General features: G+C 41.7%; 1 long non-coding RNA gene and 1 pseudogene across 1 annotated transcript; one reads left to right on the top strand and one right to left on the bottom strand.

Annotated features, from left to right (window-relative positions):
* Positions 1 to 2,351: 2,351 nt before the first annotated feature.
* On the bottom strand, positions 2,352 to 17,481 carry LOC134758396 (uncharacterized). Its single transcript, XR_010133584.1, has 3 exons — positions 17,340 to 17,481; positions 10,597 to 10,789; positions 2,352 to 2,436 (listed from the first exon to the last, which is right to left on the bottom strand). It is a non-coding gene; the product is annotated as an uncharacterized lncRNA (long non-coding RNA).
* The window catches only part of LOC129532856 (phosphoglucomutase-like protein 5), a 35,128-nt pseudogene continuing 34,396 nt past the window's right edge, over positions 16,851 to 17,582 (top strand).

The raw sequence follows: 17,582 nt of genomic DNA on the forward strand, positions 1-17,582 counted from the left end.
TTTGATCATTTATGGGGTTGGCATTTGGCAACATGCACTGGGTGGCTGGGATCACTGTTTATTAAAAAATATTTGAGTCTCTACTTTGCACTAGATACTCTTTTAGTCTCTTGGAAAAGGGATTGGGGGGGCAGGCAGGATAAAAACAAATCATTTATGCCCACAAGAAAATTTCAGGAAGATAAAAGTCATGAAATAAACTCTGTGCTTCTAATTTAATATTTTTTTATAGATTATGAGAAAAAAGTTTTGCTCACTATCAGCTAGGAAAGCTGTCTTAGCACAACCATTCATTCTTGCACAAATCAAAATCAAGATGAGCCAGATTTAATTTAATATTTTTTTACAGATTATGAGAAAAAAGTTCTAATTTAATTTTTTTATAGATTATGAGAAAAAAGTTTTGCTCACTATCAGCTAGGAAAGCTGTCTTAGCACAACCATTCATTCTTGCACAAATCAAAATCAAGATGAGCCAGAAGGCTCCATTCTGACAGCTTCTAATGAAGAAGCTACATTTACTGGACATGGGGAAAGTTGCTGGGCTCTAAGGACTGTGCTCATTTCTTGAACTAGATAAATGGTCTTGATGTAGCATAATACCAAAACTTCTTGTCGCAGCCCGTAAGGACAGAACTCAATCAGCCTGAAAAGGAAGTCAGTGACTCCGACTCAACACAGGAATGTTCTGTGATTCCTAAAGAAGGATGTAGGAGTGTGGCACAATTCAACCACAGTCTGTGGCCCTGTGCCTCTGCCTTGACGTGAGTGGGATTTCCCAGCTGGTCATTTTCTTCTTATCTAAGACACTGGGAACAAATTACTTGACCTCCTCTGGGCTTCAGTACTCCCACTCATCAAATTAGAGGACTGGGCAGTCGCTAGGCTCTCTTTAGGCATCATATTTTAGTTTCTGTGATTTTAAATTTGAGAAGGGGTGTCTAAGGGAGAATACATAGGGGAGGGGGAAAGGCTTATTAAAAGTGTAGTTAGACACTGAATTTTTAAGAATTGCATTTTGTAATAATACCTTTACCTAATCAGGACTGACAATCTTACCTGATGATAGCACCTGGAGGAATGGCTGCATTCAAAAATAAAAATGAAATAAAACAAGACCTTATTTGAACTTAGCAATAATGCTGATTCCTCTTTTTGATTTGAGGGGGTTATAGCTGTTGTAAATGCTTGAATTGGGTCTGCCCAGGCAAAACGGAGTCAAGAGTCCATGTCTGATGAATTTTAACAATGTAGACAATAACAAGGGTTGCTTAAACTGCCCCTCTTTTACCAAAACACATTTACAAATGAAAGAACAACACTTCCATTTTTTAAAAACATTTTTTGAGATGAAGTCTTGCTTTGTCACCCAGAGTGGAGTGCAGTGGTGCGATCTTGGCTCACTGCAAACTTTGCCTCCCGGGTTCAAGTGATTCTCCTGCCTCATCCTCCTGAGTAGATGGGACTACAGGCGCCCACCACCATTCCTAGCTAATTTTTGTATTTTTAGTAGAGACAGGGTTTCACCATATTGGCCAGGCTGGTCTCGAACTCCTGACCCCAGGTGATCCGCCGACCTCGGCCTCTGAAAGTGCTTGGATTACAGGCGTGAGCCAATACGCGTGGCCAAAAAATTTCCATTTTTAATTGCAGGGTCTGGGGAATTAAAATGCATCCATAATTTCTTGCATCTCTCCGCTCGGGCTTGCATGAATGCAGAGGGATGGGGAGGACTTCTTGAGGCAAGCATCCCCCTCTTGTCGCCTGCCATCTGGAGCGAGAGGGCTGTGATTTATCTCACTTTAATCAGGAAGGACCCGATGGGTGGATGGAGAGGTCGGATGGCTTTGTTGCTCCATGTGGGACAGAAACGGACAGAGTGTATTTGTGTAGGATCCCTAAGGAGAAAGCGTCTTTGTGCTCTATTTCTTTTTGACCTGGAGCCCCTGAAAGCAAGCTAGTTACAAGTTGAAATAGGCCGTTTCTAAAGTGTGATTTTGTTTGTGTATGAGCCTTGATTACAAAGGGGAAAAAAACCCGCTTAATTTACATACACCAGATGTAGTGCAGGATCCCCTGGGCTGTCTTTTCAGGTATCAGGAAACTTTGATGAAAGTCGCTTGTCTCATCTAGGAGTCATTTCATATTGTATAGCAGAGCCTGGTATTAACATTTCCTTCCAACTGTTTACTGGAATCTGTGTGTTCCCTTCAAGTGATGCATACTAGGTGCACAGGCTTCCTGCCACGGTCATCCTAATCTTTCCGTGCAGACAGGAGCAGAGGGGAGAGCGCTGAGCCAGGCCCCAGCTTGCTTTTCTTTCCTGACTCAGCCCGGCTCCGCTGCACTTCTCAGCTTTTGCTGTAGGTGGTGCTGTTTGACCATTTTCTTCATGTGACCCTCCACTCGGTAATATAAATTCATTCGGAGGATGACCTGATATCAAAAAAAATTCCTTTTGATTAGTAGAATCAACTTATTTCTTCACACGATACTCTTTCCACTGAGACACATGGAGACAATTCTGACTCCAGGTTTGCAACCTTGAGATTTCTCTCAGATGCAATAAAAAAACCAAAAAAGCATTTTGAGTGGCACAGTGATGCCTAGTGCATGATCATGTTTGTGTGCTCAATCATAAAAGGGAAACTGGTGGGTTTGAGGATGCCCAGCAGCACGACAACTGCCAATGTAAATGAGCGGTATAGAGAGAGAGGGGGCGGGAGGGGACTACAAACTTCAGAATATGAGCTGATCGTTTATAAGTTAAAAAAAAAAAAAAGTCAAAAGGGGGCCCAGGATGGTGCAGGAAAAAGGAGGAAGGAAGATTTTCCTTGCAGCTAATCAGGAGAGTTCATAAGGGCTGATTACATGTGTGGAAGCCTTAAGTTCTTTTTTGTAAAAAATATGAAAGTTTGCATGTATGTATGTATGTATGTAAGTATAGCTTCGTGTATTACCATTATTATTGCAATCAGCAAATGGATTTACTTCCTTTATCTCATGGGCTCCTTCCCACTCACTTCTGGCAGCACATTTTCCTTTCTCCTTCATCCCAGAACACCAAAGAACAGATGCGCTTCTTAACCCTGGCTCCAGGGGACTTTATACAATGTCAACAGTGCACCTCTAACGTGGTTCACCGCTTAGAGAACGTGTGTCACATTTTAAAACTGTGACTCCTTTATATTTTTCAGTGCTTATTTTAATAAGAGACATTGGACTTGTGACTTATTTTTCATGGAGGAGTGAGCTTAATGGTTGAAAGTAATCGATAAACTTGTTTTTCCTCTGATGCCATCAGCCAAGATCCTATGGCAATAGTAAGAGGATGACACTGGGCTGGCACCCCCTCCATAACATATTTGGACCATTTTTTTCCCCCAGAATGCACATGCAATAGCTTTGGTTTGGTAAGACAGAGATGGTGTACTTGGTTTCCTTCTGTCACACTTTTGGTGAAATGAATTAGACTTTTAAATCAGGAAATTCAGCGAGATGAGTTAGATTTTTACACAAGAGCAGTGGAGGACTTCCAGCTGGTTGGGGGAATGATACGGAAATATCTTGCTAAATCAGGGTCTGGTGGAATGCTGCTCCCCTGGCAGGCTCCTCTTCACAGGGAGCAATCTGTGGGTTGCTTATAGAACAGAGCGAGCAGGAGGCATAGCATGGTCTTGCTCGTGGGAAGACCCGGTGTTCAGATGTTTGTCATTAGGAACTGGGTGTGGGCTTTTTCAAGCTAAACTGAAGCAGCAGTTCTATTAGGAAGAGCCTCCCAGATCAGCATCTTCTGTTTCTGGATACTCTCCCTTTGAAAAGCCAGATTTCAGCAAAAAGCTTTGCTAATGGTGAAATTGCACAACTGAAACCCTATGGGAGCAATGGGAAAGATGGAGAAAGAGGTGGTTATATCATGTACTTCAACAGTTTATTTAGAGGCTGTTGACATTAGAATAACAAGCCAAGACAAACAAAAATACTCATTTTGGATGAAAATATTGTCTTTTCATGTTATTATAGATAGCTGAGTCCTAAGACTTATACAGAAACACATTTTCCTAATGAGTGGCTGATTTTTCTGGTTGTGCAAGTAATATCCAAATTATTGTACAAATTTTTGGCTCAGGAGCAAACATTGTATTGCATATTGAGCTAATCACTTGCCCTTTCTAAGGTAAGCCCTTACCTCTGCTTTCCCTTCATCTTGTCATTTCTGTTTGTTGGGTACAGGTTTCCTGTTGGTTCTTTCTGTTGGCTCTGATGTAACATGAATGAAGTTCTTAACATCCTTTCAGACATAAACACAACTTAGCTCATTGTTTCTGAGTTCATATAGAGGTTTTCTTGTCCCTGAGACTTTCATGTCAGACAGCTGGATGTTGCTGTGTTCAAGGCTCTATATGTTGATTTTGTATCCTACAACTTTACTGATTTCACCTATCAGTTCAGTTCTAACAGTTTTCAAATTTTATTTATTTGTTTTTGTTTTTTAAATATTGTATGTTTCATTTTAGAGTCAGGAGGGTAGATGTACAGGTTTCTTACACAGGTATATTGCATGGTGCTGAGGTTTGGGCTTCTAATGATCCCACCACCCAAGCAGTGAGCATAGTAATCGATAGGTAGTTTTTCAACCCTTGCTCCCACCATCCTTCCCTCCCACCTTTGGAGTCCCCCAGTGTCTATTGTTCCCTTCTTTGTGTTGAGTTCTAACCTTTTTTTAGTGAAGTTTGTAGGGTTTTCTATATATAACAAGATCATGCTGTCAGTAGAGACAATTTCACTTCTTCCTTTCCTATTAGGATGCCTTTTATTTCTTTCTATTGCCTAATTACCCTGAGAAGTGGTGTCTGTGGGCATCCTTGCCTTGTTCCTGATGGTAGAGGAAAAGTTTCAACTTTTCACCATTGATTATGGTGTTAGCTATGGGTTTGTCATATATGGCCTTTATTTTGTTGGGATACAGTCCCTCAATACGTGATCTGTTGGGTGTTTTTTTTTTTTTTTAACCATGAAAGGGTTTTGAATTTTGTCAAAAGCTTTTTCTATATCTATTGAGATGGCCATATAGTTTCTATCCTTTATTTTTCTAATATGGTATATTGTATGTATTGATTTGCTTATGTTGAACCATGACATGATCATGGTGAATGATTCTTTTAATGTGCTATTGAATTTGGTTTGCTAGGATTTTGTTGAGGATTTTTGCATCTATGTAGATCAAGGATATTGGCCTGTAATTTTCCTTTCTTGTAGTGTTCTTGTCTGGCTTTGGAATCAGGGTAATGCTGGCCCTGTAAGATGAGTTTGGAAGTATTCCCTCCACTTCAGCTTTTTGGAAGAGTTTGAGAAGGACTGGTATTAGTTCTTAAAATATTTGGTAGAATTAATCTGGGAAGCCATCTGGTTTTGGGTTTTTCATTGATGGGAGACATTTTCTTACTGATTCAACCTCCTTGCTTGCTATTAGTCTGTTCAGATTTTTTAATTTCTTCATGAGTCAATCTTGGTAGGTTTTATGTGTCTGGGAATTTATCCATTTCTTCTAGATGATCCAATTGGTTAGTGTGTAATTATACCTAGGAGTTTCTTAGGATCCTTTGTATTTCTGTGATATTGGCTATGATGTTTCATCTTTCATTTCAGATTTTATGCTATATTGAAAACATGAGGCATAGCAGGTAGGGGGCACTGGTCAGGACTTGGGGTATAAACTGGCAGATGTTAAGGTGGGTGATTCTGGTTAACTCAGAAACTCCAAAGTCCCGTGTGGAAGAATTAACTGCCTGTACTCGCCTAGTAATGTATATCCTTGGTCAAAAAAAGATCCAGCTGAGAATGTTGGATGAAGGGACCAAATCAATATTCATCATTATGTTGAAAACAAGTCAGATTGGCTGCGGTCTTTTGACAGCAGGTCAGTGGCTAAGTCTATTTGAACAAAGTTAGGGCAGGTTCAAGAGAGAATCCTGAGATCGGTATTCTTTGTTCCGTACAACCTTGCCTTTCAGTTTCTTCTCCCCATGCCTCCAGGATGACCCTGCACAGCCCGTAGGGCCCCCTCCTTCAGTACCTTGCCTTACGAAGGGGAGAAAATGAGTTTTCCAATGTTAGCATATATTTAGCCTTCCAAAATTTTCTATTTCTATTTTAGGGGAGCTCTAGGAAAACAGCGGATTACTCTAAATCCCCAGGTAAAAATCTGAAATGGTGGAATTTCATACGACCAGGAGACATATTTTGGGGCAAGTGGGCTTTTCACAATCACTTGGACATGAAGGCATCTGCTTCTTCTATGCCTAAAATATTCCTTCAATTTAGTAGTTTAATTCCTCTTCCTCTTTTTCAAATTTCAAGACACTACATGTAGTGACTGAACAATTTGAATCCAAGTTTCACTATTTAACTGCCAGTGTGACCTTGGGCGAGTCACTTAATCTTTTCAAGGCTCAATTTCATCATGTAAAGTGGAAGTACAAACAATCCCTGACTTACAATATTTTGACTTATGATTTTTCAACTTTAAGATAGTTTGAAAGCAATACACATTCAGCAGAAGCTGTACTTTGAGTACCCATACAACCATTCTGTTTTCCACTTTCAGTACAGTATTCATTATATTACATGAGATATTCAAAGCCCACTTTATTATAAAATGGGCTTTCTGTTAGATGATTTTGCCTAACTGTAGGTTAATGTGAGTGTTTAAGGTAGGCCGAGCTAAGCTATGATGTTTAGTAGGTTAAGTGTATTAAATGCGTTTTCAGCTTACAATATTTTCATAAGTTTATTGGAATATAACCCCATTGTAAATTGAGGGGTATTTGTAATAATGATATCTCTTCAAGGAGACTTTGTGAGCCTCTCATAGGAAAATGCATACACAGATGCATATAAATATATAATCTTTCTTTTCCATACATATGATATTCTTTAAGGATATTCAAAAATCTGGAAACAGTTGCCTCCAGGGAGATAAATGGTAGTGGGTTGGGAAACTTTTAACTGTATACTCTTTTGTACCTTTTGCATTTTGAATCAGATGAATGTATAATCTACATAAAATATTAAGATTAAAACATCACCGAATAACTTATCAGGAGTTTGGTGAACATAAGGGAAGGCCGCCTATGGTGGCTGTATTTTATTCAGTGTTGGTCAGTGTTGGGCACTTTATAGAGCTTATTTCATTTCATCCTCACAAGCGCCGTAGGAGGAAGGGGCCCCAGAGGGATTCATGGTTAGAATAGCAGAGTAGGAGCATTTGGCAGCTATATTCTGTGTAGGTGATAACTTTAAAGATATTTTTGTTATAAAATGTTTCAAACATACAAAAAATATAGAGAAGCAGTTTTCTATAGTTATTAAATATTCTTAATGGGTAGTCATAGAAATTATCATCCAAAGTGGGATATTCTTGAGAGAAAAAGGAGGTTCTATTTATAATTATGGTGGGATAACAAACTTAAGATGAACAGCTCTGGACAAACTGGGTTGTATGGTCCCTGGAAAACAAGGATTACTGTAAATGTGAGTCCCGCCTTGTGCTTCTCTCTGTCCCACCAAGAAAATATGATCTTGATACAGATGTTCATTGTGTCAAGGCAACCATGGCAACCATGATCTAGATACACTGTTCAAGTTTTATGCTGATCCTACCTATATATGTCTCAGGAGCTTTCCAGAGTTTCCTTTGAGTGCTTCTAAATTTTGCATAAATGGTATGTTGTCCCTTGTCTCTTTTTAAAACCAGTAAGCCATTTTCCCTTCTTTTCCTGGAAAATTAAAGGAACAAGGACCAGGAAATAACAATGTATTAGCTAAGGTTCTGTTGATTGAAAGCAACAGAACCTAATTCTGGCTAGCTTAAACCATGCTAGGATTTAATGAAGAATACTGCAGAATCTTAGATATCTTATGACTGGGAAAGAGGAGGTTCAGGCAGTTCCTGGGATGTCAGCAACAGGTAGCTGTCAATTAACTGCCCCCACACCACCCACTGCTGCCGTCATCAATATAGCACACCACAATGGCTCCCAGCCTCTGTACGTCTGGGTTCCGGTGTTCAAATTCTAGAGACAGCAAGAGAAATCCCATTGAGTCAGGGATCCTTCCCTGGGTCACCCTCCCTGCCTACGGTCAGAAATGCAGGATTATGTACTAAAGACACAGCTAAAGAGGACCCACTTCGCTGTTTTGGGACCATTTGCAGGGGAGGCAAAATTGTGAGCTACGCACTTAAAGAGGTGATAACCATAAGTTTGCAGGAAAAAAAAATTGGAGAAGAGAAGGATAACACTATCCTACAGTTTCTTCTGAAAATGGATGAAGAGAACAGCATTTCCATTTGGAAATTCTCTCCTGGCATTTCAATATTTATGGATTCTGAATTCTGAGAAAAATCAGTTGAGAAATTAGGAAAATGGGAAGGAACATTCTAATTTTCCTGTGAAAATTACAGCTTAATAGTCAGTATAGAGAACTTACTGGCTTGAAGAAATGCACTGACTTCAAGTCAAGCAAGATGAGGAAGCACTGACATGTGGAGATGAAAGTTAAGGTGAACAGGACAGGAGCAGTAAAGGAGCCTCAGTCAGACTTTCTTGTATCTGTTGCTGTGTTACCAGTGTGTGTTCATGGCCTTGTCCACTGCTAACAGTGAACCATTTCTGCAAATAAATATTAATGTGTTCATAGGCATAGTATATGTTTTACAAATCCTATGAGAGGTTTTCTAAGAAATGCCAAGTTTTAGAATCGAAATATGCCCTTAAATCGGCAATTTTGAGAGTTGCTTCTTTCTAGTGCTATTCATCTTGCCAGGAGATCGGAATGTTACGTTATTTAAATGGTATTGGAGGGGATGATTGATGACTTATTTAACAATGTCATGTAAACAATGATTAAAGCATTAAGTATTTGTGGTGTTACCTTTCAATCTTTAAAGGACTTTTCTGTAGCATTTATTTTGTGATAATATTCATTTCTTTTTAATGTTTTCTCTATTAATGCTATTGGATTTTATAATCTTGTTACAATATGTTGGCTCATAATAATAATAAATCATCATTTGTTATCATATCTTTTTAAAACAGAAGACTACTAAAACTTTTCATATAATCCTGTTACAGAAAAAAACGACTATTTGCTTATTATAGTCACTTATTAGTTTTCAAAAACTTGTAAGTGAAGTGTTATGAAAATCATATGAATTTGGGAATTCCCAAGCATTCTCAGAAATTCTATTTCCTTGTTCCCAAATCCCAATCATTAATATCTGCCAGGAGTCAGAAAACAGTGAAAGGAAGTAACATTCTATGTTGGATACCTGGTAGGGTTAGTGAAGAAACGTTATTGCTGAGCTCTGTGTTACGCTCACGAATGATGCCATTGAGGAAGTCACACTTGTTGAAAGGAACGCAGATACACAAAGAGTTTTGCTGCTGTCTGTTGGATAAGAACCCCCTAGTTGATTTCAGCTCCTACTGCAAGTTACAAAAATCAATCCAATGATAAATGAAAAGTGACCAGTGTGCTGGGAAATAACTTATTTTTTGGCTTCAGAGGAAATTTTAGAAACAGTGCCAAGTGAAACGTAAAAACAAACTACGAAGATGTTCATGAATTTCCCTCTGAAACTGACAGCCGTATTTTAGCAGATGGAACTCCTACTATTAGCCCAACTCTTGGGTTGAAACAGTGTGTCCAGGAAACCCTATGTTAAAATGCAATGTGTTGGGGATATTGTTCGTCTATTTGCTTGAGTTAATTTTCAAATTAGTGTACTCTTGCTTAGCTGTGCTCTGAGGGAATGAACAAAAGATTGGTAAACTCTGATGGAGAACACTGGTCAGGCAGGGCACATAGAATCCCTGGGGATGGTGGTTCCTGACAGTTGGGGGAGGAGGACCTGAGCCAGGCTTGGGCTGGGCTGGAGGAACATGAAGATGGGATCTACTCACAACCCCCAAAACTGAGGGGTCCTGATAACACATTATTTCACCCTCAGCCATGCAAATTCATTATTTTTGTGGATAAAATAGCTTTAAAAAACTAATTTACATTGAAATGTTAAAATATTTATGTAGAGATTAGAAATATTTATATAGAGATTATTGGGAATCCCCTCCTAAAGCCCAAACATAAAAACTACCAAAAAAAAAATTCCGTGTAGGCTAAGATTGCAAATGACTGATGGAATGTAATTTAAATTAAACATGGAAAATATATTTCCTCTTTAATAAAGATCTAAATTCTATTCTTTTTAGGAGCCTTCAGAAATGAAATTCAACTATTAAAAAAAGTATAGAGAAGCCTTTAGAAAAGAAACTTTTCTTTTGCTGTATTATATAATAAAGAACTTTGATGAGAATAGTTCTAAAGTGTTTAATAATCGATTACACTGATGTTTCTAGGTATTGTGGGGAACACCTAGAAATTAAATCTTCATCTTTGGCAGATCAGAGGCCTATTATTTTTAGGTAAAACAATTAAAATCTGCTTTTAATAAATCACAAATTTTGCAAGTTAGCCATTAATAGTAAGTGCTTTTCAAAGTTGGGCCCAATACATGAAAAAGCCAGAAAAACATACCTGCATTAGTTTTGCCCATCACCTTCTTATGCTGGCCTCAGGAGATTTATTAACAGCATTCAATATTTTAGGTAGGCTGGATGTGGTGGCTCATGCATGTAATCCCAGCACTTTGGGAGGCTGAGGTGGGAGGATGGCTTGAGGCCAGGAGTTCAAGACCAGCCTGGTCAACCTAGTGAGCCCCTCGGTCTCTCTGAAAAGAAAAAAAAAATTAGGTATCCTGTGGCTACCTCCAAAAACAAACTCCAGAGGAACTGAATTTTTTTTTTATTTCATGTGTTGGGATAATGGCTTCTTTTGCAGTTACTTACAAAGAATTTAAGGGTCAGTAAAAATATTTTTTCATCCTTAATAACATGAATTCTCTAATTTGTGTGTGATATAATGCTAGATATTGTGCCAAAAGTGTTACATAGATATAATCCATGCCCATTTTCAAAGATAATACTAATATAGAGAATAAGAATCATTATTACTGTAGTAATTATTATTTTAGTAATAGTAGTAATAATCAAAACAACTACATCAAACACTTATTAAACCCTTATTATGTGACAGGTACTGTGTAAGCAATCTCCACATATTAGCTCCTTAAATGTGATCACTAACCCCATGAGGTAGGTAGCATTATGTCCACTTTATAGATGCAGAAACTGAGCTTTGAAGAGGGAAAGCAACTTGCCCAAGGCCATGCAGGCAGTTACTGATAAGGGTGGGAAGCGAGAAGTTGAAGTCTGAGATATAAGTTCACAGACACGAGTACACAAACATGTACAAGATACTCGTATGACATGTGGGGTTGCTTGAAATATGTAATTGACTTTCCCCAGCACAAGAAAGTGTTTGGACAGATTTCAAAGGGATCTAACACTTCCTTAGAGGACTGCCCTACGACATTTTTCCATGTGCTTTTCTGCCTCTTGTCCTATACTTTTGGCATTTCTTCTGCTCTTAGAGGCAATGAGTCAACAGCATATTTTTAGCACCTCCTGTGTGCATAGAAGTGGCCCCTGACTCAATGGGAGTGTATAACTACCATGGGCCAAATCAGTGTGCTTTCCTGTCAGCCAGGGGATTATAGAAGAACATGCTCCCCTGATTCCAACAGAAGTTGCTGCCACTCTGATGTCTTCATTGTAAGGCCTCTAAATGAATGTTCAAGAAATTCATGTTAAAGGCACGTGTCATATGTGTAACTTGTAAACATTTGTGTACTTGTCACTGTGTCCTTATACCTCAGGCTTCAACTCTTGTTTTTACCTTTATCAATGACTACCTGTGTGCTGTGTGGCTTTGGACCAATTGCTCACCCCCTCTAAAGCTCAGTTTCTGCATCTGTAAAATGGATATAATGCCATATATACATAGATATAGATAGACATACACAAATATATATACACACATATGTGTGTATATACATATATATAATATACAAACTGAAATATATAGTTATGTAAATATTTCAGTTTAAGTTTCAAAAATCACTGGAGGGTATTTTTATAATACCCTTCGGCAATTTTACCTGCTGCCTTTGCACATTCTGGTGAATTTCTAAATGGAAGTCTGATAGAGATTAATCTTTTAATGCATCATAAATAAAAAAGAAAATCACAGAATGATGTAGCTGGAGAGGACCCTGGGGATCTAAAGTGTTTCATGAAAGATTAATGTCCTTGATCTGTTTGTAAGTGTTTTGGAAAAATCTTCCATGGTCAGATAAAACTTGGCAATGTTGGATTAAAGTTAAACAGGTTTTTTTCCTGCAGAACTTCATAGTCTTTAATATGCTAATGTGTTTTGTGAATCTACAAGGAATGAAGTGTTTCAATACTTATTTTACCCAGATTCTCATTTTGGGACAGGCTGGTCAAGCTGAGTCAGCTAGTATATTCTCTAGATGGAGATGATGGCTGATGCCTTTTTGAGAGCAAGAGAGTCCCCAGGGGAAGCAAGGGTATATCAGTTGCTCCTATTTCATGCCAAGGATCCTCAGTCTTTAGAGGCTCAGAGAAGGCTGAAAGGCTACTCTAGGCTATCAGGGCTACCATTCATTGTGACCCATGCTACAGAGAAGCTTTGAGCTCAGTGCAAAGGAGTGACCAGCCCTTGAGAATCAGGAAAATTTATTTATTCCTGACCTAGTCCACTGAGGACATACAAGGAATGGGGCAGGGGAGTGTCACCAGCTATGGTTACAAGCTAGTCTGATTCTCTTTCATTAAGAAAACTGGTCCCTGTGAGTTTAGATTGGGAAGCACCAGGTTAAAAAATTTTTAGGCCAGGAGTGGTGGCCACTGTACTCCAGCCTGGGTGACAGAGTGAGAATCTGTCTTAAAAAAAAAAAAAAGTTAAGTGATGTCTTCTGTTGAGGACCTCTCAGAACTTTTAATATGAAAGTGTGCATTGTGAAGAATGGGAGCAGAGTGTACAGGAGTTTTAAAAGCTGCTTGGTCATGAAACTCTTGCTTTGTGCAGGATTCAAGGGGCACTAACATTCTGAGGAAAATATTTTGGGAAACATTGATCTAATCCAAACTTCTCATTTTACCAGCAAACAACTGTGGAGCCCTCTAAGTTTCCTTTCTCCATCATTGTGACAAATTCATTGGAATTAATTCAATTAAACCTGGGGTCAGCTTTGAAGAGATTTATTTAGCAGGTAAATCTGTTTTGTACATTTTGAGGGAGTTCTGAGTTTCCATAGTCAAAAACCACAGATCAATTTAACCAACCTTTATGGAATATCACCTATGGCCCAAAGACCCTTTAGCTACAGTGATGGTCTACAAAAGTATAAACTGTAATTCTTGCAATACAGGAGATTAGTAATAATGGTAAATATAATGATGATGACACCATGAATAGCTAACATTTATTGAATGCCTTTCTATTAGTCAGGCACTTTACTAAGCATTTTAATCCTCCCAACAATTTATGAGGTAGGGATTATAATAATTCACATCTTATAGTGAGGACACTGAGGTTAGGAAATTATCCTAGCCTAAATGTTAAGTATAAGCATGAATAGAAAGGTGTTATCAGCCTATAAGACATTCCTTTATGAGTGATACAAAGTCCTATATAAATTCAGAGAAAAGAAAAGTGGTTTTAGAAATCCTTGATCAGTGAGTGTGAAGCACGTGGTGGCCCGGTTACTGTTTGGTTGCCCATCTGTCCTCCCTCTGGGGATCAGCACCCCCTTACTTTGGAAGAATTGTTTTCCTTTTCACTGTAAGGTTCTTTCTGGCTATGCGGTGGGGCACATTGCCTCAAATTAGCCCTGTTCCAGTCTTTGAGAACCTTGAAATTGGAACCAAGGGAAGAGGATTGCCTCTTGAATGGTAATTCTCTAAAATCTAGTCTGAGGTGCTGGTGCCTAATCCCTGGGTCTGTGGAAGGAGCTGGGCTGTGAGAGGGGAGAATGATGTTGATGTCAAGAGAGAGGCAGGTGCTAGGAGCAGAGAGATGGAGGCCTGGAGGGTTTCTGGGCTTCTCTGAGGCTTAGGGTTTGGATCATTGTCTTCGTTACTGGAACAAAGGATTTACCATACCTGCTCTTCTGGGAATGAAACCGTCCTGCTTTGCAAAATAAAGTGTCATTAGAAAGAGATCTTAAAAGCCCCACACCATAGACAGGTGCACAGATCCCTAGAAGTGTTAAAGTTCTGTCTGTTGGATGCTAAGCCAAGACTCTTAAGTATGTTCTAAAGAGAAACTGGTGTGTGTAGGCTGTGCACTCCCAGGGAGATAAAAAGTGAGGAACTTTATGGGTTGGGCTTGGTGGCTCCCACCTGTAATCCCAGCACTGTGGGAGGCTAAAGTGGGCAGACTGATTGAGCTGAGGAGTTCGAGACCAGCCTAGGCAACATGGTGAAACCCCATGTCTACAAAAACTACAAAAATTAGCTGGGCGTGGTGGCATGTACCTGTAGGCGGGAGGATTGCTTGAGCCCAAGAGGGAGAGGGTGCAGTGAGCCATGATTGTGCCACTGCACTCTACCTGGGTGACAGGAACTTTATGGGGAATGGGATCTTGGAGACTGAGTAGAGACTAGAGGAAAAAAAAAAAAACTACCTCCCTGACTGGCCACACTATTCTTTTAAAAAAATGTTAATTGACAAATTAAAATTGTATGTATTTATGGAGGTATAATGTGATGTTATGATATATGTATACATTGTGGAATAATTAAATCCAGAGAATTAATAGATTCATCACCTCAAAACCTATCTTTTTTGTGGTGAGAACATTTGAAATTTATTGTCTTAGCAATTTTGAAATACACAATACTTCATTGTTAACTACAGTCACCATGCTGTGCTGTAGATCTCAACAAAATATATTCTTCCTGTCTCAACTAAAACATTGCACTCTTTGACAACATTTCCCCATTCCTCTCACCCCCTCCAAAAACACCCATTCTTTATGTTGAAGAGAATGGCTGAAAAGTCCCGGCAGGTTTCAACTGGCGGCTTCAGTGGTTTTCCGATCACACCTCAACGTTATTAATAAAAAGGGGAGGGGCAATAGATAATTCGGACAGGCTGAAAGTACCATTGTAACCACTTTCTTGACTTCACAGGAAAAGTCCTCTTGTTTTCATCTGTAAAATGGGAACTGCGTGAATACCATTCTTCTTTTCTTCAGCCTCCAAAGAAAAAACAGATGCAAAGCCTTTTATCAATTGCAAAAGAGTATACAATGTGTGTTATTACTCACAGTTGTCTTACTGTGACCAAACACTTTATAAGCCTGCGGCAAGTCAGCCTTACTCTCAGGAAGTGGACAATATTTGGGGAAGGAGAAGCAGCAGGATATTTCAGGACAGTAGCCTTGGTGGGTCCAAAAATTCCTTGAGAGAAATGGGAGACGGAAATTTCTTCCTGCTTTGGGGTTTATCCTGTTAGTCTTTTCTCTCTTCACTCCTATTTTCTATGGAGAATTTCCTGGTTTTGGAGTTTGGGTGCGTTTTATGGAGAGGAGGCAGAACATCTTTAGCTCCAGCAGAATGAAAGGATACATGCAAAGGAACCTAGCACAGTATCTGGTACCCAGTTCTCCTTTCACTTGGCTTTATTCATTCACTCCTGGTAGGGCATTAATAAGGGATTTAGCCCCCTCCTATTGAAAACGATTAATTCAGGGAAGAGTTCAGACAGTGTGGACAGATACAGTGTAGGACAAGCCTGTTTCTAAGGCAGGAGCTGGGTAGGGAGGGTGAGAAGGGCGAGAAGAATAGGGAAATATGTGTCGTCTGTGTTGCTGCTGTTGCAACCACCACAACAAACAAACAAGTGAAAAAAAAAAAAAAAAAGAATTGTCCATACCGGAAAGTGTGCTGTTTTGGAGGAGGCTGGGGAAAGTGTGGATGGCTCGAGTTGGTCCTGTTGGATTGAAGTCTGACAGTGGTGATTCCCTCCAACAAATGGTCGGGGTGGGAGGCTACACACACACACACACACACCCCACACGCAGCGCCCAGCCTCCGATTTCAGCGCTGGCAGGAGATAACCATTCTTAGCTCGCCTTTCCAGGGTTGTTTTTGGCTGAGGCTGTTGGCTGATGGCAAAAGGTTTCAGCCCCCTCCCAAATCCCTCCCCGCCCTTGTTCTAAAGAGAAACTGGTGCGTGAAGGCTGCGCACTCCCAGGGAGACAGGGAGACGGGCCGGGCGCCGGAGAGGAACCCGGACTCTGCCCAAAGTCTCGCCGCCCGCCGGCTGTTTTCTGGCGGAGGGTGAGCCCCGGAGGGCGGCGATCGCGGGTGAAGGCTGGGGCCAGGCGCGGGTGGAGGCGTCACCGGGGTCGGGCTAGCAGGCCCTGGAATCAGGCTTTTGGGACACCCCGAAAGTGAGTCCAACTTGGGGAGAAACTGAGGGCACCTCGGGCGGTCTGGCCGCGGAGAAGGTGGGCGGGAGAAAACTTTACAGGAAGGCAGAAGCAATCTCTGCCGAGGGAGTCAGCGAGCGGCCGCGCGGAGAGGAGGGGCGGGCGGTCCCCAGGCGGGCGGGCGCAGGGCGCCGACCTGCCGGAGAGGGGGCCCGGGCGCAAGGCGGAGTCCCGGGGCGCAGCCAGGCTGGTGGAGGCCCCCGGCAGGCTGCAGATTCCCTCCGGCCCCGGGAGCCGCAGCAGGACCGGCCAGGAGGCGCCACGGAGGAGAGCCCCATCCCGGTGCTGACAGTGCCCACCGCGCCCTACGAGGACCAGCGGCCGGCCGGGGGCGGGGGTCTGCGGCGACCCACCGGCCTCTTCGAGGGCCAGCGCAGCTACCTGCCCGACTTTATCCAGAGCGTGCTGTCGTCCATCGACCTGCGCGACCGTCGGGGCTGCACCATGGTGGTGGGCAGCGACGGCAGGTGCTTTAGCAGGACGGCCATCGAGATCGTGGTGCAGATGGCCGCGGCCAACGGGGTGAGTGTCCGGATGCCCCTCGCTTCCCGCCGCGCCGCCGCCATGCCCTCTCCTAGCCCTTGTCCCCCTGCTGCCTCCGGGCCCAGCGGGGAGGCCCCTGCCCGGCGCCGGCTTTGCTACCTCGCTCCCGCGTCCTCACCCTCCAGCGCCCCACTCCCGCCGCGCTCGCAGCCTCCCCGGCGCACCCGGGACACTGGGTTCTATTAGCACCCACCGCCCCCAAAAGCCTTGAGGGGTTTCCGTCGTTCCTGGAGCCACTCCGGGCGCCCCGGACTCTTCTCCGACTCTGCGCACATCCCGCACCTGCTCATTTTTCTTTCGGACATTCTCTTACCCGGCCCTGTGGATTCCAAGGCAGCTCCCAGTTTTCCATATTGTTCCCAACGCGTTCACTGCCCACAGTCCCCACACAAACTTCTTTCGCAGGCTCACAACATAGTCCCTCTGCCCCGTGCCCTTTTTGCAATAATCTGCCAGTCCCCTAAGTCTTAGCTCTGCCTGTTTAACAGTAGTGGTGTCTCAGAACACACACACACACACACACACACACTCACACACGATCCCTGACATATTTGGC

The sequence above is a fragment of the Gorilla gorilla genome, chromosome 3 (assembly GCF_029281585.2).
Source record: "Gorilla gorilla gorilla isolate KB3781 chromosome 3, NHGRI_mGorGor1-v2.1_pri, whole genome shotgun sequence".
Lineage (NCBI taxonomy): Eukaryota > Metazoa > Chordata > Mammalia > Primates > Hominidae > Gorilla > Gorilla gorilla.